Consider the following 16911-nt stretch of genomic DNA (forward strand, 5'->3'; position numbering starts at 1 on the left):
ACCCTGGGACTTGTTCGACCAGCAGTGATCATCTTTTATAATAATGCTACCGTGTTGCACCCTCGAGCAGGACCGATGCATCGCAGCTGCTGCGTGGCTTCGGTTCAGCTCATAAGCTCGCATTGCCCTCGCAGTCTGCAGAACCGACGCATCGCCGTCAGCACAGCACATCTCAGATTCAGGCCCTTTCATCTCTTGTGGACAAAGCATTTTGCTCTTTGCTACAGGGCTGCATTGGCAGGACGCAGCCCTGAAGCAAACAGTATTCTTTTTTTCTTCTTTTAAAAAAAAAGAAAATCCCAAAACAAGATTTTATTTTTTTTCCTTATAGATATGAAAGCTCCTGTCGCCATGGGAGTTTTCTCCAATGGCATGGGAAGCATCCTAATGATACCGTACCTTAAGAATAAAAAATTCCTACATTTCCTCCCATCTAATTTGATCAGGCAGACATGCAGCCATTTCTCCGACAGGCAACAGCCCTTACTCCTCAGGGCCGTCGAGAACCTTGGCCACAGCAACCCATAGTAGCCTTTATGCGACTAAGTATACGTTACATACTGCCACTATATAAATCATGCACTATGTCAGAAGGTGAAATGTTCGACCAGGATGACCCTGGTGGTGTATCCAACCAGCGCTCCATCGTGGTCAGCTTCAAATTGAACCCAGGTCCAAGTCTACGTGTTCTATTTATTGCGCATTTAATAAGGTGAGAACAGTCAGACGATGAGTATGCGCTGCCAGGAGGACCCCGCAGGAAACACTTCTGTTCTCGTTTGCATTCCTACTTGGACTAAAGAGCCAGAGACGCCCTGTCGGCTCACTTCCTGTATCACTTCAGTACGGGGGAGGAGTCAGGCACAACGTTCCTTCCGGTATCCAAAGTGCACATACTTATCTCAACCCAAATCTGAATAACTCGTACAGGTTGGGGCTCTTCAAAAATCTTACAGCTAAGGAATGACAGGAGCACGGAGCCATTGTGGACCGCCAAGAGAGAACCGGGGCAGCGAAAGCGACGAGCCGGTGGGATTCTTTCTGAGCTGATCGGAGGTTCAGCACGTTCTGTGGCTGAGGGCTGGCTTCCAAGCGTCGGTCCCGCGGATAGGACGGCCTAGGAGTACGAGGTATGCATCAGATAGGGGCGAATATTCTTATAAAACCAGCGCTTTAAATGGGCCGGTGCTAACCGTTACGGTGCACCTGCGCTTTTTTTGAGCTGGAGAGTACACCCACTTTCCCGAAACTTGCAGATACCTACACTTCTAATTATCATTCAATGTTCTGCATCCGCAGCTATCTTGTCTCGCTGACGTCATCGTGTGGCTTCATGACGCAAGCGAGACCCGTAGTTAGCAGTCAGTAAGGTGCATTGCGGTACTTTTAGTTCGCCTTTAACATAGTATAGATAGGTTTAGAAATCCCAGGCATGCGGATGCCGTGTAAAAAGCCAGGACTGGCTGAGAGTGTTCGACATCGGGGTGCAGTGCGAACTTGCACAGCTGTCAAGCGCCTGTTTGTCATGATGCTTTCTTACAGCCAGTTCAATTCGCCTGAGTAAGTATGCTGGGACCTGCAGTTTGACTTCTCGCTATCCTACATATGGCTCGGATTACGTTGCAGTAGTTGTAGTTTGAGGTTTCTAATTCCACATGTGGCTGTACCCAACAAAGCATCACTGGCCGAAAACCCCACAGCTCTGTGACAGACTTTTCTTAAGACCAGTCATATTAGGTATTACCATAATACTGTATTTGCATTTTAGTAGTGCTTACAACACCTGACAAGGTGCTGAGTCGTTAATCCGTGGGCTGCTCATAGCATCAAAGACTCGTTACACAGGAATTATTCCTGCTGATTATTAGACAGTAGCAGTGCTTAATTTGTAAAAAAATGAAGCGCCGGGGCTGAAAATGCTGCCCTCCGGTGTGCCCAACTTTCAACACTCGCACTGTCTCGGTCTCTATCCTGTAACCATGCTCTGCTGTCTGTCCCCTAAGACATGTGAGAGAGCGCAAATTTGAATAGAAATTATGTATAGGCCGTATTTACAAGCACATCGTATAATGTAGGAATGAAACGTATACCGTAATGTGAAGTGACACTTATAGCATATAGATAACCGATGTAATCAACGTAAATATAGGAAACGTAACTATATTCACTTTAGAACATGTATTAGATTTAGAAGGCCCGTGTATGTAGTAGGCTGATATAGAGATGATGTAGAAATGCTTACGAAATGTAGAACGTGCAAAGTAGAATTCATGTACGTGTGTAACCTTAATGGAGAAGCGGCGAAGAAATGAAACGTGAAGAAATATGTAGAACATGTATAAAACGATATAGCGAATAAGCATATAAAGTTATGCTTTACGTAGTTTACATTCTATGTAAAATGTATTCAAGTATAATCAAGACTTTTGCTAAATACGAATATATAAATGTGTGTTAAAGGTTATACTGTGTAGAAGGCTTTTTGTGAAAATGTTAGAAAGGTTTAGGTCATTTGTGATTCTAACCGGACTGACCAAGGGTTAGCAGGAGCACAGTTCGATGTATATAATTTAGCGGACTTACAGGAGTCGTAAATAGCTTGATGTGGACGTGAGAGCCAAGAAGTCTAGCACTTGTTAGATTTAAGGTGACAACGCTGGACAAGGTTTATGGCCTGAACGTGATGAGAAGCGCTTAGAATTTGAAACTTGTTTTGAATGACCATTCACAGGACCTAGAAGGTCAAAGAATAGCAGTTGTAAGTTAAAGTCTTGTTTAAGTTCATATGATTTCTGATCTGAAAGTGTCAATTGAAGTTGCCGATAAGAAGATGAAGATGACATTTAAAGAAGAAAGGTCAACTTAACGGACGACGAAAGAGATGAAGCAATGGAAGAAGCCAGAAGCTGACATCATCGGGGAAAGTCCGTGGTGGGCGTCAAGGGGCGTTCCACCCACACTGTGATTGTGTATTTTAGGGACAGCACCCCGGGGATAAGATAGCGAATAGCCCAGCAGGGAGCGCAGAGAGAGAAGGGCGAAGCATAGATGACTTGAACAGATGCGCTGAGAGAGATCAGAGCGCAAGAGAGCAGTAGGCCGAGGACCCTTAAGAAGAGCGGATGGGTAGGCAGGAAGGGTACTGCTTCTTAAACTTAAGTTACCTTTAGAGGCTAAGAGAGTTTGAACTTCTTTGGAAGTCAAACTGCTGACACCTTTTTAGGGAAGGAACTTGCGAAGTAGGGATGTCACAAAGCATAGAGTAGGGACAGATTTAACGTGATATTTTTTTTCTCTTTCTGTAGATGACGCCAAGGAACCACTTCACATCAAAGCTTTAACTTGCTGAATGTGGAATTGATTTTGTATTCTTTTGTATACTTTGATCCCGAGAGGATTGTATTTGCATTTAACTTTGGTTTTTATATAAAACTTTCAAACTTTATCAGTTGTAAGTGGTTCTTCCGAGTGGCGTCCGTTAATGGGGTTTGTCTAAACCTATACAGGGGTTGTCTTTTACTCAATGACAGATACTAGCGGTCCAAAACAGATGAATGAGATAAGTTATTAAATTGATCATAAATTGATATCAAAATCTCATTCCCCGCACATGCGTTTTACTTCTTTACCTACACCGCCAGATGAGTGCGAAAACAAAATGTACACCACATGAAAATGCATTTTTTTAACATATTAATGAGTGTGTTCGGACTGAGTTTGTTGCAGGTCAGGAGGCTGCTTGAGCACAGCAGGTCATGTCACTGCTAGTGCTGCCTGTAATTAGTTTGGTCCAGTTATGACGACAGCATAGGCATCCACTGCTCAGCTTGCTGTGACCCTGCCTGCCACAGCACAAGCACTGTCCCCAGCCTCAATGCTGCAATGCCTGTGAGACACAAGTATGGCTGTTGCACCTAATGGTCTCAAGCACACTCAGCAATTAGCATGCTTGGAGGCAGCGCACGGAAACTGCAGGTGACTCCATAGCGCACAAAAGTTACGGTGAGCCACCGCCACATAAAGCACGTTGAGGATAGTAGCAATGCAGGGCTGCAGGCCCCCACTATCAATCAATCAATCAGTGACACTTATAGAGCGCGCTACATACCCGTAGGGTCTCAAGGCGCTGGGGGGGGGGAGCCGCTACTGCTCGAACAGCCAGGTCTTCAGCTTCTTCCTGAAGGAGAGGTGGTCTTGGGTCAGGCGCAGGTCGGGAGGGAGGGAGTTCCAGGTCTTGGCGGCCAGGTAGGAGAAGGACCTTCCTCCTGTAGTCGCTCTTCGGATGCGGGGGACGGCGGCGAGGGCGTGGTTGGCTGATCGGAGGTGGCGTTTGGGAGCGTAGAAGTTGACTCGGCTGTTGAGGTAGCTCGGGCCTTGGTCGTGTAGGGCTTTGTGTGCGTGGGTGAGGAGGCGGAAGGTGATTCTTTTGTTGACGGGGAGCCAGTGAAGGTCTCTCAGATGTCCGGAGATGTGGCTGGTTCGTGGGATGTCGAGGATGAGTCTGGCTGAGGCGTTCTAGATCCGCTGGAGTCTCTTCTGGAGCTTGGCGGTGGTACCGGCGTAGAGGGCGTTGCCGTAGTCCAGTCGGCTGGTGACGAGGGCCTGGGTGACGGTCTTCCTGGTCTCGGTGGGGATCCACCAGAAGATCTTCCGTAGCATGCGAAGGATGTTGAAGCATGCCGAGGAGACGTTGTTGACTTGCCTGGTCATGGAGAGGGAGGAGTCCAGGGTGAAGCCCAGGTTTCGTGCATGGTCTGTCGGTTTGGGTGCGGTGCCCAGGGCGGGAGGCCACCAGGAGTCGTCCCAGGCGGAGGGAGAGGAGCCCAGGATGAGGACCTCCGTCTTGTCCGAGTTCAGTTTCAGGCGGCTGGTCGTCATCCACTCGGCTACCTCTTTCATCCCTTCGTGTAGGTTGGCTCTGGCGGCGGCGGGGTCGTTGGTCAGGGAGAGGATCAGCTGGGTGTCGTCGGCGTAGGAGATTATGCTGAGGTTGTGTTTGCGTACGATGGCCGCGAGGGGGCTCATGTAGACGTTGAAGAGGGTGGGGCTCAGAGATGATCCTTGGGGGACGCCGCAGATGACTTCGGTGGCCTCTGACTTGTACGGTGGTAGGCGGACTCTCTGTGTTCTTCCGTCGAGGAAGGAGATGATCCATTCCAGCGCCTTGTCCTGGATTCCGACGTTGCTGAGGCGCCGTACTGGGGTGCGGTGGCAGACCGTGTCGAATGCCGCGGAGAGGTCTAGGAGGATGAGGGCCGCTGTTTCTCCGTTGTCCATCAGGGCTCGGATGTCATCGGTGGCGGCGATGAGGGCGGTCTCGGTGCTGTGGTTGGCTCGGAAGCCGGACTGTGAGGGGTCGAGGGATCCGTTCGTCTCGAGGAAAGCGGCCATCTGCTTGTTGACGGTTTTCTCGATGACTTTGGCTGGAAACGGGAGGAGCGAGATGGGGCGGTAATTCTTGAGGTCGGTGGGGTCCGCTGTTGGTTTCTTGAGTAGAGCGCTGAGTTCGGCGTGTTTCCAGCTCTCAGGGAAGGTGGCGGTGTCGAAGGATGTGTTGATGATGTCTCGCAGGTGGGGTGCGATGATAGCGTCGGCCTTGTTGAAGACGTGGTGAGGGCAGGGGTCGGTCGGTGATCCGGAATGGATGGAGTTCATCGTGCGGATTTCCAATTATCCAATGGGAGGCTTAGGCTCAGGCAGTGGCAGGGTACAGCAGACTCCGGGAATAGAATGCAAGCTATTCGTTAATGATGACTTCTTGGATTCATGACCGGCGTGACAACATCATCACTAAAGTGATGATACACAATCATGCCTGCCTGAACAGATGTATGCCTGCCTATGAAAACATACCAGCCAGTCACCATGCAAGGTATGTGGTTCTTTTAATTTTAAATTGGGCAATTAATATTGAGACCACCACCTGCAGGACCAGAAATCGTAGCCCCGGCCCTGTGAAAGAAGTGTCGGTGCTGAGCACCTGATAGCAACTGCTCAAATTAACCACTGGACAGTAGTGCCTTTAGACCGATTTCACTTTGCATTCTTGGGATTGGAGTTTGGTTTTGTCCCCCACCATCGATGGTGCCTAGAACAGTGCTTCCCAAACTTTTGACTCCTGCGGACCCCCAGTAAGTCACTACTGGAACCCGGGGACCCCCAAGCAATTTGTACTATATATATTTAAAACATTAAAACAGTATCTGTAAAAAAAGACACAAACAAGTGCACACCAAACAAATACTCTAATCACTAAAGATTTTATTATTTTATATTGAAAAGATTTGCAAAAATCGAAAGATTTTAATGAGCAGGTTGGTGCTGCATCTCAGCGACTAAATTTGCACTGTTTACTTTTATTTCACGGTACAAGGCTCCTACTCCTGGCAGGGCCATATTGGAAACCCAAAGCAGCCCTGGTAAATGTTGTCAAACCAGTCCCTGTACGGTGCTCACCAAGTGCAGCGAGTGAGCCTGACCACTACTAAGAGAGCTTGGGCGGCTAAACTCCCCCCCCCCCCAAGAAAATTAAGTAAAAATGGTGCATTCCACGTACATTTGTCATTATAACGAACTGGAATAAACTGCCAGCGGACCTGCGTCTGGAACCGGAGGAGGCCAGGTTCCGAACGAAACTTAAAACATTTCTCTACACTAAATAGCTGTCCGCTCAGTTTCTGTGTCCCCTGCTAGCTGCCTCTCCCACTTTCAGCGTGTGGACACGCCGGTGTGCGTAATCGCAGCGCTCTACAAATGTCCCAATAATAATGATAATAAAAATAACATATATTGAATGCTATCAGTTTTTAAAACCTAGTAAATGATGACCTTACTGTGCACCAGGATACAACGATCTTTGTTTGGGCTCGTCAATGAGTCAGTCACTATCACACTCCACAGTGCCTCTTCTCTCCATAGCGCCTCTGTCACCTGTCACATGTATTGCATTTGCTTTATAGCATCTCTCATACCAGTGTAGGGCAGAGACAATGAATCATACATGTGTAAATCAGTGTATAGAAAATGTTCCATAAGGCAAAGGGGACTTCAAGGTGTAGGATTCACATGTCATCTATACCATTTTTTAAGAGTGCTTGGTCTGGAGAAGCACAAACTCAGGATTTAGAACATAACACAGTGGTTAACGTTAATGTTAATAATAAGAATTTATTTCTACCCAAATAAGCCTTTATTAGCACCATCAGGATAATGAAAGACTGAGTGAATAACTTACTAGCTTGTAACATGCAGTTTGAATGCTGCTCTTTGATGTCAGTTTATAGCTCACTGTGCTAGTTTACGATTGTAATTTATGAACTGCACACTAACAACCGAAGCTCTGTGACAAAAGCAGTAACCCACTGAGCTATGCACGTAAAATATTGTTTTTTTTAAATGCATGGTGCACATTTTCTGCTTCCTTGGAGGCCTGTAACGACCAGATTTTCGGACCAGGTAGAATCAGCTCACAAAACACCACCAAACCCAGCCGAAACGTAATCACCTCCCTCCTCAGGACCTACTTACAAAAGGCACCCGAGTACCTACCTGAGGATGGGGAATTAGCAATATACAAGCTTATATCATCAAAAACACCACTAAATCTATAGGGATTACTAGAAATACTCACTGATTATTCCACACCGCACTCATACCTTATAGTCTCGCGGCAACCTAGGCCCAGACTAGACTACCCTGAGGCAGTTCCGATTACTTACCATTACACGCTGATCACAATCATTGCTCACGCAAGCCACAATCCTGTGGGTATAGGCACTGGTTCCCCCAGTGCTCTCCCTATTTAATACACACAAGCCACAATCCTGTGGGTATACACATTGCCCACAGTCAATGCTCTCACTAACGCCACTTTCCCTAGCGGCGATCTCATTACACACTGACCACAATCAGTGCTCTCTCAAGCCACAATCCTGTGGGTATACACATTGATCACAATCAATACTCTCATTAACGCCGACGATCACTGTCCTATGAATACCTTCAGCTCTTTCTCTCTCTGTTGGGAAATGTCTTTATATATCTAATATCTACTGGGAATATAATATTATAGGTTATGTGATAGACAGGTCGATCCTTTCACACAAGAATGGCCAAATCACAATATGCAAAGGTTATCCTCCAATGTAAGTGCTCCTCTACCCCCTTGCTCAGTTACTATTTACCTGGACGGGTGATACATCCGTTCACATAACAGCATCTGACTAGAAGGTTAACTTTATTATGAATAATAACACTTGCACAGCTGTTCACTAAGAACTGGGGTCCCTTTTATTTAGTTCAAAGAAAAATGTATTAAGATAACTGAATAATGGCAACATAATATACAAAGAGAAAACAACAGGAATAGCATGAATATTAACTGAGAGCATTATAAAAAGTGTGATGAAATAAAATGAGGGGAGGGATAAAAAAGAAAGGGAGGATAGGGAAGAGAAAAAAGAAAGGGAGATAGCAATGAGGCTAAAACTTTAAAAAGTACAATCATTAAAACTACGTAACATTAGAGGCAATGCACAAATATGCAGATAAATAATCATTAATGAATAAGAAGGAACAAAAGGTTATTCAAGGGGGTTTCGAAACTTCTTGATAGGTGAAAGGAGCGCTTGGCACATGCATCTAGGTAAAGGGTAACGGGGAGCCATAATGCAAGCCTTTTCGGAGCCAGGGAAGTGGGATAAACAAATGCAGTATCTAGTCTGTGGTTGTAACATACATTAAACCACCAAGCTTTAAAAGTAATGCCCTTGGAGTCTTTCCAATTAACAGTAATTTGCTGGAACGCAACAGCCAATAATAAATCAACAATATGAACATTTGCATCAGCATCAATCCAAGAAGAGGAAAGTGAACCAAGGAAAATGTCAGTAATAGAAAAGGGGATGGAGGTATGGAAGATAGAATTGATTTGATTCCAGACTTTAGTCCAGAAAGCATGCGTAGGAGGACATGTGAAAAGCATGTGAAAGAGTGTGGCATTGGGGTTAGAGCAAGACCAGCAAAGGTCTGAGGTCAGGGGAAAACGTTTGTGGAGGAGAGATGGCGTGTAGGTCCCTTTTATTTAAACAATAACAACAATATAATACTGCAATATAACACATAGCCTGAAAAGCAAAAGACAGAATTAGAATGTGTGTGCACGCTAATAAGAAAGGGTCGACGTCACCTTATGAGTATGAAGTCTGGGCTCAGTTGTCATCTGGGTTCCCTTCTCGTCTGTGCCTTGGCTCATCTTAGGATCACCCCTGCAGTCACAGATACACGTCTGCACCGCTATGCTCTGTCTCCTCTGCTCCCCTCCAAGTCACTGGAACCTCCTTCTTATCCTCTACTTCGTTTGCTTCAGTCTCGCTGTTCTGCACTCCTCCTCTCTCCTCTCAATCACGGACTATCTTCACCTTCCAACTTATAAATCAGCTTCTGCCGCTCTAGTATTCATTCGTTCCGCTAACTGCTTCACTCTGCATGCTCTGATCTTAATATCAAAGCTCGCCAGCCTCTCCAACTAAAATAACTTCAATCTTTCTGAGAGAGTATCAGCCCTCGGTCTTTCTCGGACTTCAAAATAGCGACTGTCTGCCTTGAGTTGATTAACTGCAATAATGCTAACGACTAGCTGCCGTCTACTAACTGACTCACGGACTGATCCCTGAACTCTCCGTGCCTTCGCTAATAAAGAACCGTGTTCATGCATGGAAATTTACGGCCAGAAACCTGCCGCCCACCAAATTCTTGTACCACCCCGTGCCAAGGACACGTTCTCAGCCGGCCGGCCTGATGTTATGTCTTCGACATGAAGAAAAATACACTCCTTCGATAAGGGCCAGCCTGAGCCGGTCTCTCCAAGCGAACAACACCTTATAACTAAAACATTATATTTGACCTAAAAGCATCTCAAGCAGCCGAGGCAGAAAGAAAGATGGAGTCTCTCCCGTTCGAGGCCTACAGGGCCCGAAATAAGCATAACTCCATCAGAAATATGCTAGCAACCTTACAAAAGGACGGATTAATGCTAATACTAAGGAATCTATTCATCAACATAAGTTTATAGACCCTAAGATGCAGAAAAGGGTAGGGAATTACGTCAAACACCTGGTAAATCAGCCAGGTCTGAGGTTCTAATCCTCCTATTAGAATGATAGCAGGCTAAAGCCACCTTCACTCAAAAAGGGGCAGAAAACCCGGTCAGAACAAGGCGTCAAAGCTACCACTAGACAAAACACCCTGATCTCTTGCATGTACATTAATGACCGGAGTTATCTTGACACTTATTGATGCTTTCAAAACTGCTGGTTATACAAGGAACTTTGCAGTGCTTTTAAAACTGCTACCTGCGGACCCCTTGGGAATGTGTCAGGGACCCCAGTTTGGGAACCGCTGGCCTAGAACACAAGTGAAAGGAGGAGGTTGCTGACAAGTCTTTCCAATGTGAATTCCAAATTCAGTGCATTTGTGCTTTAACTTTTTTACTTCTGTAGCACAAGCGTTCTGTAAATGACAGATGTAAGCGTAACAGCTGTCAAGGGCCTTGGTCCGAAACAAAATGGCTGCTTATTTTTGTAAAAGATTTTGGGACTGATGCATAAACGATTGGGCAGCACGGCAGATTCAGTTATTTGGACTACGAGAAATGTTTCGCTAGGCGGCTAGAGCGGCATTTCTCCTTTTTTCTTGGTTCATAAACTCTGACCCCTTGGTTAGAGGGGTAGCTCTCCATAATTAGTGAAGACACAGTTATTTCACAGTGCTGCAATGCAATCCGATTCTATATCAGGACGGAGGCGAGGATTATGCAGTCCTTTCTTCTCTTTATTAAAATAGCAACTTCAAAGTAAAACATCAAAACAAAACTTCATGAACTACAACACCCATGAGCACATGGGGCACAGTGTCCATAGCAACCATCATTTAATGCCAAGGGCATCTGCCGTATATCTGGTCCTGACGTCCCTTCCACTCCCTCTTTCTTCTCTGCTCGTCCGATAAGTCGCATTTCATTACTTTTCCTGATGAATTGTTGTGGTTCTTTGATGAGCCTTTGTTGAATATTTGTACCTGTGCATGCCCGCTGGCTATAGCGTTAGGAATTTTCGCACGCTCCTTTCTGTTCGCGCATCCTTTGATGTCTTTTTCTGATGCGTGTCTGGCTCTGCCTGCACCGTCTTGTCCCGCTTCATCGCGGACCGTGTCAACGCGCTACCTGCGTTTAACGGCTCTGTGGGGCGCCCGATTCGGGGAGGAGCTGCTTTTTTGCTGTTTCTCCTCGGCAGACGGCACGTTGAGGCGATCGCTACTCAGCCTCACCAACCCTCGCCTGACACCAGTATCGGTGCTTCCCAGACTCGCGCTCCTTGCGCAGCGCCACCTGGTGGCGAATAGCGAGTACCGCACTCATTTTTTGACAGCTTGCTGTCAGAGCACTGGCGAGGGGGCTACCTTTAAGAAATTAAAAGGTGTATTTAGTGCTCGCACCCTCATTATCTAAGCGGGTCATGTGACCACCCAAAAGCCTCAGTTCAGGAGGCGGACCAACTTTGGCCTTCCCAGACCCTGCTGCGTGCTGTGGGTCTCGCGCTCTCGCAGGCCCTGGACACGGCGTTGGCTCCCCTGAGGGATAGAGTGGACGCTCTCGCCCTGAGTATCCCCGGGGTGATCGGTGCCCCTGTACCAGTGAGCCATGTTCTGGTGGCGCGCAGGGCGGTGGCAAGAAGACTGCTAAACGTCACGCGGGGCACCTGGAGGAGTTCGATCGCCTGAGGGACTCCTTCCCTAAGAGTGCGCAGACGCTTCAACTTTTACCCTGCCGGGAGGGATTTCATCCTGGAGAAGATGGCGACGAGGTCGCTCCAGATTCTGACCAGGACGATGGTTTCCCCTTCGAGGGGGAGGGTATCTCTGAGGACGAAGGGTCCTCGGATGGGGATGTTGATGCAGGTCAACCTTGGCGCAGGGGTTGAATTCCTCGGGGTCCCAAGATGGGGACGGGAAGAACTCCGACCTGTTTGACCCCACGAGGATTTACCATCCTAGGTCATCGGAGCGGCTCCGGATCCTAAGGTGGCGGCATATGTGGCGAGTAAGGTTCGCCAGCCCCTGGAGAAAGAAGTTAGAACCCGCATGCGGGGAGAATGCCCTCGGCCAAAATTGGAGGGCAGGGTGGCCATTACACCGGACATCAATGACAAGCTCTGCGCGTTCTTCGCCAAATTCATGAAGCACCCTAAGAAAGGCATAGATCGCTCTTGGTGCAACTGTCAGGATAAGCTCCTGGATGCAGTGGGCCCCGTGACCCAGATCATTCAGTTGGCCGAGAGGGCCAAGGAATCGGGGACTGCGCTATCCACGAAGGTTGTGGCAGGCGGCGAATTGCACATTGGCTGCTGAGCGTAGGAGATCACTTCTCATAAAGATCGACCTGCAGCTTGGGGATCTGGCCACTTCCGAGGCAGGGCCTATTGCACAGGGCAAGTTGTTCAGCGAACCGTTCATCAAGGAACTAAACAAGTTCGTTACTACCTTTTTCGCACTGGATGAGGCACAAGCGTCGATCAAGAAAATCTTCCCTGGACGGGTTTTTTCTGGGGCTGGAAGAGGGCGGGGTCGCTCCTCCGGCCGCCAGTATCAACAGGGCCCTAACATTAAGATCCAGCAGCGTCGCAGCAACGGCTAGAACGACGGCTGCCAGGGCTCTTTCTATCCCAGTAGAGGCACCGGGAAAGGGCACCGCAGAGGCTATCGAGGTGGAGCCAACGCACCGGGAGGCCCATCCGGTGAGTGTTACCCTTTTTTCCCCGTCCGTCCTGGGGGGGAGGTTACAGGATCATCTCCACAACTGGTGCAAGATCACAGCAGACCCTTGGGGTCTCCAAACTGTCCGGGGTTTCCGGATAGAGTTCCATGGTACTCCCCGTCAGAAGGTACGCTCCCGCCCACTGTTTTTTTCTGCGGAGGACAGGGTTCTGATTGGCAACGAGGTGGCGGAGCTCCTCAGGAAGGGAGCGATCCGCAGGTCCCTACTTCATCCTACGGGTTTCTTGAGCAACATCTTTTTGGTCCAGAAGAAGGACAAAGGGTTTCGCCCGGTCATAAACTTGCGAGACTTTAACGGGTGGCTGGTTTACCGCCACTTCATGTTGGAGGGGATCCATCTTCTACGCGATATCCTCCTCCAGGGGGATTGGATGAACCGTCTAGACTTGAAGGACGCTTACCTAACTGTGCCCATCTTTCCGCCTCACCGGCGGTTCCTTCAATTTCTCTGGGACGGGGAGATTTTCGAGTTTCAGGCGCTGCCGTTCGGCCTCTCATCGGCCCCGTGGTGCTTTACGAAGCTTCTTCGGCCGGTGGTGGAGACTCTGCGTGAGAGGGGTATATGACTGATCATATATCTCGACGATATCCTGATTTTGGATCAGTCGCCGGACCGCCTCCAGCGCAATCTGAGCATGACTATTGCTCTACTTCAGGACCTGGGGTTCGTGATAAATGCCCAGAAATCCGAACTCCGCCCTGTGAGACAGATCACTTTTTTGGGCTTCCTAATCGATTCGGAGACGGCCTCCCTCAGCCTTCCCCAGCAGAAAGTGACCAAGATTCGCAATGAACTCTCCCAGGTTCTCTGGAAGGACAGAATCTCCCTGCGACATTTGGCTCGGATCGTGGGTCTCCTCTCGTCTTCGATTCAAGCGATCTTCCCTGGCCCCCTTCATTACAGGGCCCTTCAGCGTCTGAAGGCGCAGCACCTCAGGAAGGGGCTCACATATTCCGAAATCATCTCTCTTACGGAAGAGATGAGGACGGAATTGCGTTGGTGGATCAAGCACATGAGTGCGTGAAACGGGAGAGCGATCTTCGGATCCAGGCCGTACCTGATCATCGAGTCGGATGCCAGCAGGTCGGGCTGGGGGGCGCGCTACAGAGACATAATGATCGGGGGCCGTTGGTCGGAGGAGGAGCTTCAGCTTCACATCAACTGCCTGGAACTCCTAGCGGGTTCTTTTGCAGTGAGATCTCTGATGCAGAGCTGAGTGTCGTGTTGCATCTTGCTACGCATGGACAATGTGTCAGCGGTGCAATACATAAATAGCCTGGGCGGCCCTTGGTCTCGGGCCGTGGCAGAGCTGGCGAAGGACTTCTGGCATTACTGCCTGGAGAAGCAGATCTCAGTGTCGGGTGGAATATCTTCCGGGACGACAGAATTCGATTGCGGATTGGCATTCCAGGAATTTCCACGACTTCCGAGATTGGCGCCTGGAGCGGTCAATCTTCCAGGCCTTGATGGCCAGGTGGGGTCCGTGCTCCGTGGATCTGTTCGCATCCCGGCTCAATCATCAACTCCCAAGGTTTATGAGTTGGAGGCCGGATCCGGAGGCGTCGGCGGTGGATGCTTTCCTGCTGTATTGGTCGCAGGAGCAGCCTTACGCGTTCCCTCCTTTCCTGTTGATTCTTCGGGTAGTGGCACAAGTTCGCTGACAACAAGCGTCCCTGATCCTGGTGACTCCCTTTTGGAGGGCCCAGGCGTGGTTCCCTCCACTGTTGGAGCTGTTGTGGGACTGTCCGATTTGACTGCCCTTGTTCCCTTTTCTACTCTCGGGTCCCCTGGGGCCGCCTCATCCATTGATCCTTCAAGGGACATTGTACCTCATGGCATGGAGGATTTCAGGGGACGTTGGCAAGACGTCCACCTTTCGGCGGTCGCTGAGTTCCTCATCCAGCGAGCCTGGGCTCCAGGTACCGTTAAGAGGTATCGCTCGGCTTGGGGACGGTGGCGTCGTTGGTGTCTGGTAAGACACACCGATCCCGTGGGGGCAGACGTTAGTCATATCGTAAATTTTTTAGGCAAGTTGGCTCAGTCAGGCTTGGCCTACCGTTCTATTAACTCTTTCAGATCCTCCATCTCGGCGGGACATGCCCACATTGATGGTAGACCGGCGGGGAGCACCCCTCGGTTTTCAAGCTAATGAAGGGTGCCAGGCTGTCCAAACCCCCAGAGCCCAGATACGATTGCCTTTGGGACGTCAACATTATACTGCGTTTTCTCTGCTCATGGCAGGATAACCAGTATCTCTCCAGAAAGGAATTGTCAGCTAAATTGGTGATCCTACTGTGCCTGATTTCGAGTAAACGCATCTCGGATGTGAGAGCATTGGATATCACGCCTAGGATGTTCACTCCGGACGGAGTAACCTTCACAGTTGCGAGGAGGACTAAGACTAATATCAGGTCGGTATCTTATCCTGTATTTCCGGATCAGCCCAAACTCTGTGTGGTATGGTGTCTTAAGGCGTATGAGGAAATGACAGCGGAGTATCGCCCTCCGGGCGAACGTCAACTCCTTATCGCCCTTCAGAAGCCTTTTAAGGCGGTTTCATCTCCATCCATCGCTAGGTGGGTCCGTTGGATCATGACCCAGGCGGGGGTGGATGACACCAGATTTGGGGCCCACTCCTCAAAAGGGGCTATGGCCTCCAATGCCGTACAGGTAGGTGGTAGTTTGGAGGATATTATGAACGCAGCGGATTGGTCTTCCGAATCTACGTTCAAGAAGTTTTATTTCAAACCCATCTATGGCGCAGCAGCGTTGGTGGTGCCTCCGTCCTGATATAGAATGAAAAATTTCCTAGCTAACGTAACGGAAAGTTTCAATTCTATTAAGGACTAGGAGGCGAGGAATATCCCTCCCGAGACTTGCAGGTCCCGTCCCGCCCTGGGACCTACGTATGTTCAGTGAGTAATTTCGTTTGATATGGGTTTTGATGTATTTGTACTCATATGTTCATTCTATGATTGATTCGCTCTGGTGACTTCCTTGTGTGCTAAGTTCTTAGTGACATGGTGTTTGTCGAACTTTAATTCTGTTGCTGGAAAATGTGGATGTATTACCTCTGATGCTTCCTTTCATGGAAGGGGAACAGGATAATGGTTTGTCTTGTATTGGTTTAGGACAAGACCAGAAGATGGACTGAATCGAGTTTCCGAATGGATTCCTCACAGGAGGAACGCTGAAGGGACGTCAGGACCAGATATACGGCGGACGCCCTCAGCATTGGATGATGGTTGCTATGGACACTGTGCCCCATGTGCTCATGGGTGTTGTAGTTCATGAAGTTTTGTTTTGGTGTTTTACTTTGAAGTTGCTATTTTAATAAATAGAAGAAAGGACTGCATAATCCTCGCCTCCCAGTCCTTAATAGAATTGAAACTTTCTGTTACGTTAGCCAGGAATTTTTTCTTTCTGTGTTTGCTAATCTGTCACAGCACAAAACGGCCATTCAGTAGGATTTACAGAAATCTTGCCTCATGCGCATTGAAGAAGCCGGATTACTTCTACAAATCTTTCTTAGGCCCCAGATGCACTTCTGGCAGGTATCTATGCACATAAATTCAGTTATTATGAATATGTGTCCATGGAATAGGAATAACATGAGAACCAGGATGTACTGGGTCAAAATCTGGTTTACCAGTCCACCTGCTTCCAGTCCTCCTGCTTCTAGAAGGGCGGGCAGTATGAGAAACAGTAGCATATAATTGGATTGGGTGGTATCCCACTCAGGAATACTGTTCTGCCCATCTTATGATTGGAGACCTATAGGCCCTCATTTATGAAAAGTGACGCTTCTCTGCGAGAAAACAGCAATGCGTCATTTTTCATTGCGCCCCCCTTGCGACACCAATGATGCGTCATATTTACAGTATGATGCATCATGTCGCAATAGGTTACGGATACGTCAGTATTTCTGACGTACCTGTAGTCTCAAAATCGGCGCAGTGCTGTTGTCTATAACAGGAGTGAACCAGCTCCAGGTCATTACACAAGGGCAAGTACCATGTTAAATGTGCCTGCGCCAGCCCTATGCCTGCCATTAGGTAGGCGTAAGATATTGCGCATTT

The 16911-nt window shown here is 48.4% G+C and overlaps 1 protein-coding gene across 2 annotated transcripts in view; it reads left to right on the top strand.

Annotated features, from left to right (window-relative positions):
* Positions 1–923: 923 nt before the first annotated feature.
* The window catches only part of LOC147665056 (E3 ubiquitin-protein ligase TRIM39-like), a 36599-nt gene continuing 20611 nt past the window's right edge, over positions 924–16911 (top strand). Inside the window, exons 1-2 of one of the 2 annotated variants that reach the window (XR_015305056.1) lie at positions 924–1130; positions 15964–16283. The gene's annotated coding sequence lies outside the window, so the exon portion shown is untranslated. Of the gene's footprint in view, positions 1131–15963; positions 16284–16911 lie in introns of those variants that run through there. The other variant, XM_086949785.1, reaches the window with a different exon arrangement.

The sequence above is a fragment of the Lissotriton vulgaris genome, unplaced genomic scaffold, assembly GCF_964263255.1.
Source record: "Lissotriton vulgaris unplaced genomic scaffold, aLisVul1.2 SCAFFOLD_1398, whole genome shotgun sequence".
Taxonomy (NCBI): Eukaryota; Metazoa; Chordata; class Amphibia; order Caudata; family Salamandridae; genus Lissotriton; species Lissotriton vulgaris.